Raw genomic sequence first — 7,737 nt, forward strand, 5'->3', positions numbered from 1 at the left:
ACAATATGATGTATTATTATTATAGGTTTAACATAGGTTTTTAAGCACATAGGTTTTTAAGCATCTGGATGCTGTGTTATATACATTTATTATGTTCCCAAAAAATTACCAAAAAATACCAAAAATAAATTTTCGCAAAAAGCTTTCAAATTGCCATGAATATCACCAAACTAAGCAATACATAATGTTCTGCAATTTATAATTCCAAATCATCTACTACATCCCATAATGTATACATTCTTCTTGAAACATCCAAAAGAATGCCTTCTTTGATAAATCGGATGCATGGTGAAGCCTAAAAGAAAGCAACAAGTGGAATCTTATCACCTCAAGCCAACTTTCGCATCTTCTTCTTTTCGGTCTTTTGTTATGAGCTGTTTAAATAGTCCATATCTATATATACAAAATCTGTTATAGGAAACAAGGGGAATTCACTTCCTGTGCTGATCAGAGTATCCCTTATTTTTATACACCTAAACCTTGCTCATCTGATTTCAAATAAAAAGTATTGATTGTCAAGATGGATAATAATCATGGTAAGGCATATAAATTAAAAAGAAATATCTTTTGATGAAGCAATTTCATTCCTGTAGTAGAACACTGAAAGTTTAATGCACAAATTTAATAATCCTACTCTCTTTGATAGTTCTGTATAGCCAGCCCAACATCTCGTCCGCAAAAGCAAGACAAACTTCTCCCTGTCAATCGTCAGCTTCTAAATTACATACAAATAAAGAGTCACATGGAAAACTCTTAACATTACGTAAAAATTGATGAGTTGGTTCCCAAATTAATGGCTTATTGAACCAAATACTTGAATTATCTCTTCTTCAATTACAACCATAAAATAGAAATGGTGGACATTAAGTGTACAGAAAATGGAAGATTTTAAGAAAAGAAGCGAGGTAGTCTGGTCATGAAGATATGAAATAACTATCGCTAGAATCGTTTATAAACCCATGACTGAAAAATAACGACTAGCAGTGGATTTTGGAGTTATATCAATGTTACTGTGTTACCTGCCAGTAACCCTTAGTTTTAACTCTCTGCTATATCTGTTGTCCTTAAGCGCTCTGTGCGTATAAGTCGTCCACCATCATCTCTACAAAAAAAGTATATATGTTGATCCATAATTTGGGACTCAATGCATTATAATCTATGCGATGTATCTCCTTCAGCTCTTCTTGGACCTTCTGTCGCAAGGCTCTCAAAACAGTATCCCCGGGAACATCTAGTGTAATAAAATATGAAAGTCAGCAAGTAAATAATTCCAAACGTACTTAACAAAATAGTTGCCTAACTCATACATCCTGCAGGGAGGAACCATCTCACACACTTTAGTATAATAATATTGTAGCTTGATGAACATATCAAATATGTGTTCTGATTTTCCTCTGTTACATTATTTGCAAACAAGTAGAGTATCCGATGATGAACCTTGGTGTTATCTAAATTTTGTAATTCCTACCAACCTTGGTTCTTAAAAACTGAGTTTCATGCTAATTATTTTGTTTTAGCTGAAGGAATCTTAACTACTCACAACAGATTGTTTACGTGGTAGCAATAATTTATGTTTCACATGTAAAAGAACCGAAAGAACTACGCTTCTATGAAAGACCAGGGAATGTAATACTGTAGATCAGCAAAACATAACCAACCAGCCAGATGAAGGAAGTACACCAAAAAGAGAGTGACACCAAAGCACAAGCGTAACAACACAACATAATCATAGAACACTCGCTTTCACCTTTGCCGATCTACTATATCATGGTTCCTCTCACACCGAACAGAGACGAGTTCAACACACTTAAAGTTTTTTTCTTTTTATTCCCCAGATGTCAATGAAGCCAGATTACTTATTATATTGTCCTAAATAATTAAAGCGAGGATTGATGAGTATACCTATATTCATCCCAGGTGGAAGTGCAAACTGACGCTGAAGGACAAACTGGTACAAGGGGTATGCATGCACCAATTATCAGAGTGACAATTGGGATGGCTCCATTCCTGCAAGAGGTCAAGTATATGTTTGAACTATAACTCAACAACAAAAAGAACAAGAGTACGCTAAACTAAAAAATTTCCTCATAGCATGAGCAGTATGAGTAATGTATAGCATCACCATAGTTCTCCTCAAATCCCTTTAAGATGATTATAACAGAAGTCCAGAACCGATTTACATAAAATTATTCTATGTAACCACAAGAAATAATTTAATAGTATATACACTCAAGAAACAAAGTACTAAGAGGTTTATTTGCATATATTTCTCGAACTTCAAGTTTGCGTTTTTTTTAACAACGTGAATGTTAATTTCTAATTAATTTAGAGTTATTGACTACTCCAAATTACTTTCAAAGTACTAAAAATTGATGCAAGAGACCATATATCATACTGCATATACAGTGTTTAGATGTTTTCGTTCATCATGGCCGAGTATATTGGCCGACTATATTGATACTGTCCACCGCAAGAAATGATCCAAGAGCAGTGAGCAGAAGCACCTTGAGCACCGACATTGAAACAGCAAAAAAAGGCTGAAAATCCCCATTTGGCAATCCAACCACTTCACTTGATCTTTTCTGAGTACGGTTAAGCTGTAACCTTTCAAGAAGCAGTGTATTGTGAACTTCAAATTTGTACTTTCACTTCCCAAAAGTGATAATTTGATTCAAATCATAATATATCAAAGGTTCTTATTAACACAAGGAATTTAAAAATTAAAACAACTGCAGAATAATGTAGCTATATCCCACACTAATCAATCGAGCACTGTATATAATCTAACACGTAAGTCGTATACATGAGTATTATGATCAACTCAATGGAAATTTCATCATCAGGAAATACTTACTATTATAATAGATTTAGAGACTTACAAGAACAAAAAAAGCAAGAAACAAGAGAACCAACGACGAAAGCTAGCGCATCAAACAAGAAAGTACAACAAGCCTGTAAACGACAACAACAAACAAACAATCTGTTAAAAATAGAAGAGTAACAAAAAAAGCATGAAAAACAAAAAATTTAATTGGAGAAACATGCTTATATATAATAAAAACCAAATATATACCAACTAAAAAAGAGATATGCATACATAATTAACTTAAATCGCAAAATAACTTACTTTGTAGGTGACCCAAGATGAAGAATCAACCAATCCGTAAAAAAAGTTCAATTAAAACCAAAAATTGAAGTTTGAAATGAAAATTAGAGACACACTTACAAATCGACTTAGTTAATAGCACAATCGAGTAGATTAAAGATTCATATGCAAGAACCGAGTGTTTTATTTGAAAGAAAGAACCGAGGCTACGACCTAATTAGATATATGATATTTGGGGGTTTGATTCCAGGGTTTGACCGAATTAGTGGTTCAATCTATGGTTAGTGTTCGATTAAGTTTGGATTTAAGATTCTATCTAGGGTTTGTGATTGTATATAATGGGTTTGAATTAGGTTTTGAATGTTCTTGAGTGTAGATTAAGAGTAGAGCCTCGGTTAAAAAGAAAGTGGATGTGAGTTTGTGAAGAGCTAGGGAAATGAAAATGGGTTGAGGGGGGAAATGATTTATATGTAAAAGGGGGAAATGTTTTATGTAATCGTAAATGTATGTATCACGTGTTTTATAATTTTTTAAATTTAGTTTAGACATCGGTTGTTACTTCAACTGTTGTGTGAATATTACTTTAACATCGATTTTGTAAAAAATGATATTCAAAAACAATTTAACATCGGTCGTCAATGCAACCGATGTTAAATTGGTGATATCTATTGACCGTTTTCTTGTAGTATAAGCCTCATTATTAGTAAACATGGAAATATTATGACTTTAATGAGTTGGAAGCCTTATAAAAAATTATATTAGCATGCTTCACTTTTTATCGAGGTAAAGTAGTCATCCATGCAGAGTTCTCATGTTGGATTGTGGGTAATAATGTCCTCCTTGGAAGAGGATATTTCACGAATGAGGGAATTTTTTCTTGGTTGCCAAATGAACATTTACCAACCTAATCTATAAATTTCAAAATGTGATGATTTTTCTTGGCATATAAGAAGTTATGAATTGATTTAACACCATGACTCAATTGATTAAATTTGGGATTGTGAATATTTAGGCATTGAGAAGACCGTCCCTCACCCTCCCGAGAGACCATAAGATGAAATATGGAGTTATGAGAGGACCCTCTTCACCCATGTAGGTGAATATATGGAGCTATGATAGTAGTATTTCATAAAATATAGAAATTCTTTTCTATAAGAGGACCTTTCTCACCCCGCTAATAAGGCAACAATGACGAGAAAAGAGGTCAGCGAGTTATAGAGATAGTACATTATTTTAAATTTTAGAGAAATAATTTAATGTGCTTTTAGATTACTCTCTCTCACGTGCTAGTAAAATTTCTTACTTTGAAATTACATTCCCTCACTCATCAAGGAGGCCGCAAGGGTGAAAAAAGAAGTTGAGTTAGTAAAACATTCTTCTTTGAGATTACACTTCTTCATAGTTCAAAGAGGCGACACGGGTGAGGAAATGAATTAGACATTTTTTTGAGTGTGTAAAATTTTAATTTTCATGGATGTTCTTCTTGATGAATACATGTCACCTAATTAAAGGATTTAGTGATCTTTATTCAACCGAAATTTCCTATTTTTTTGTTGAACGTAAAGTGAACTGATTGAGGTTTTTCATAAGAAAAGCCCCCCCCCCCTTCCTAGCGCCAAATAATACTGCATCTTGCTTCACTCTACCAAATATACCATGTTCTGTTGATGTTTTCACGGAGATGTGTTGTAGCTGATGGCCTGAGAATCCTGTTAAACAATGCCCACAAGAGGTGATGGTCGTCAAGCACCTACGGCATGAGAGTAAGTAACCACGTGGTGACAATAACAAGAAACACTAATTGGAAAATAAATACTTAATATTTGAGAGTTACTATTTCTGAGTTGTATGAATGCTATAGTGGTGAGAGTAACTGTGAGCATCAGAGTATTTATGTGAATTCGAGGGTCTGCATTTATGTGAATGATTGGTGTTATAATAGCTGATGCTACATCCCGTTAACTTCTAGTCCAGCTATTTGCTCCTTTTTGGTGACAGACATGACATGATGGCATGTCCCTTTTTATGATTTGTTGTCATATTTACTACTTCCATGTAAGCCTCCTCTTGTTCTTGAGTACTAAAGGATGGTCCAAGAGATACGAGTCTTCTGGGAGGAGGGTAACATCGTATGTGGAGGAGGAGGGTATCATTGATCTGGGTGGTAAAACTTTACCTTAGTATATATTTATTAGTCAAATTTATGGACATGATAGATTGCCCATCGTGAGTCTTGGGACATGGCTTCATATGTAGAGTAAAAAGGTGGACTTAACTTAGGTATTATCACTAATATAGTTAGAATTTTTTTTTATAAGGTTTTATGTGGGCCACTCTCCAAAATCGAGTCGAACTCAAATATTCTGGATAAATAAATCATAAATGTTTCCCTACATATTTATTTAGTTTGTAAATTATTTGTCAATCTACAGATATATTCTATACTAGTTTGGTTTTGTCAAATAGACTTAGGTAACGGCTAAAGGAAAAATCTGGAGAACTTTTAAACACTCGTTTTACAATCTAAAACTATTCAATTGATTTATAAGCATATCATACCCAAATATTTTGATCATAAACATACTGAATATAAGTTTTAAATATTTTAATTCAATTTATAATACCAAAGGACCAAACACATCTTTTACTCCAAAATAAGCGTCCGGAATACATGTAAATCCTTATTATCAATATAAATTATTTTTTAATTATACTTAATAATTTCTCAGACCTAATAGTCATTATTTTATAAGAAATGTTACATTTTACTATATGTCAAGTCAAAACTTTTGTTTATTTGGTGTGTAAAGATAAATGTGTATTTAGTCGCTCCGTTAACATTCGAAAAATCCAAAAAACATTCCTCCAGATATGTTTTAGACTTGAAATCTTGAACTTTACATATTAACTTGTAGATTAATTTGACCAATTTTGGATGACTTTTAATCTAGGACCCCTAAATTCGATGCGCAATTAATTTACGAGTCGGTGAAAATTCATATTAAATCAATGAGTTTGATGGTGAGATTTTAAACATTTTTTGGAGATTACCAAAATTTCATAATTGTGGAATATTTTTTTCATTTTCGTTGAAAAACTATATTTTGGTCATCGGTAAGTGCACCGTTCGGTTATTATTCATTTCCAAATTGAGAAAAATGTGTCAGACATTCCTTAAGTCTAGGAATTTATTAGCTTACTTTTTCAGCAGAAAATTATTACTTTTTGGTGATAAAAATACACGTAAACCTCTCATTCTTTAATTTGAATTTATCTTATTCTTCATCACATTTTCTCACATAAAAACACATATTTCTTCACCCTTATTTAGAAGGCCCCAAACCCTACTTACCCTATTAGGTAGCCTATTTACAAGGCAAACCCTTGCGACAGTTTTACGGTGAATTTTCCCGCGACTATTTTGTATGTTATTCGGCTTTATAACTATCTTGTTTCTCTTGTAGGTCACTCTCTATTTGAAGAACTTGAAACCTTGTATATTCAAGAGTCATAATTTGGATATTTTATGTATATTAAGTGTACTTGGACACATACTTGTTAGATATATGCTTTATACACTTTGCTTTTCAAGTTTCATTCTTGTTGGCATAAAAATGTACTTGTTCTTGATTTATTCATGTATTTTTTGGAGCCTTAGTATAAACTTTAGAAGAGTTACCGACTTTATTTTACACTTTTACAAGTCCTTGCACTTAAGTTTATAACTGGAGGTAAAAGACAACTATTTTTTTTATTTAAAACCAATGTCTCTAAACTCGTATTTACCTTAAGTGGTCAAAATCTTTGTTTCAAATATTGAAATATTATTTAAGCTTGGTGTTATATTTATTAAATTATTCTTAATTCTCAAGTAAACATCTTGAATAAGAATCTAACACCGTTGACCACTTGAACTTGTTGTTAAAAAGAACAAGAAGAACTTGACCACACGCGTTATACTCAGCCAAATTCGAAGCTAAAGTTCCTTGATTCTCCTTAATTTTTTACTCTCTTTAATAAGTAAAAAGACAAAGACGTAGTCAGCGGGTCTGTAACATTATCATTACTATGCACTTTACATATAAACACTACCACATATATTGCATACTAAAACTTCCAACAAGCGTTATTATAGGGCAAAAAACTGTTGCTATGGGTGCCAAAAAGGCAATGGCAAAGCTTTTGAGGGTTGTAATTTTAGCCATTGAGAAAGAATTATATTGCAACAGCGACACACCTTATTGCAAGCCTGAATATCTGTTATAGAAACAAGCTAATGCAACGTCATCGAGGGTTGCAATAGGACTAGACCAGTGTTACAACAGGTGTTTGACAATCTGTACAAATATTGGGCCACAGGTGGGCCACAAGTATGGACGCCGCACGTGGGCCCGTCTTTCCATTTTTTTATAAATTTGCATAGACTAAAATATATAAAATTTTCATTTCATTACCAAATAATACGAAATACAAGCAATATTTACCAAAATACACCACTGTCATAGTATATACCTTGATATATTGTTCCAAAGCAAGCACACCAAATACATTACATTCTTAAAAAAGTAAATATATTACATTCTTAAAAAAGTAAAATACATTACATTCTTAAAAAAGTAAAACACATTAAT

General features: G+C 32.7%; 1 long non-coding RNA gene across 1 annotated transcript; it reads right to left on the reverse strand.

The window, feature by feature from the left end:
* Nucleotides 1-363: 363 nt before the first annotated feature.
* LOC141701690 (uncharacterized) lies at nucleotides 364-1,990 on the reverse strand. Its single transcript, XR_012566874.1, has 3 exons — nucleotides 1,903-1,990; nucleotides 1,020-1,231; nucleotides 364-698 (listed from the first exon to the last, which is right to left on the reverse strand). It is a non-coding gene; the product is annotated as an uncharacterized LOC141701690 (long non-coding RNA).
* Between the last annotated feature and the right edge of the window lie 5,747 nt (nucleotides 1,991-7,737).

This window comes from Apium graveolens, unplaced genomic scaffold, assembly GCF_009905375.1.
Source record: "Apium graveolens cultivar Ventura unplaced genomic scaffold, ASM990537v1 ctg4299, whole genome shotgun sequence".
In the NCBI taxonomy this organism is placed as follows: domain Eukaryota; kingdom Viridiplantae; phylum Streptophyta; class Magnoliopsida; order Apiales; family Apiaceae; genus Apium; species Apium graveolens.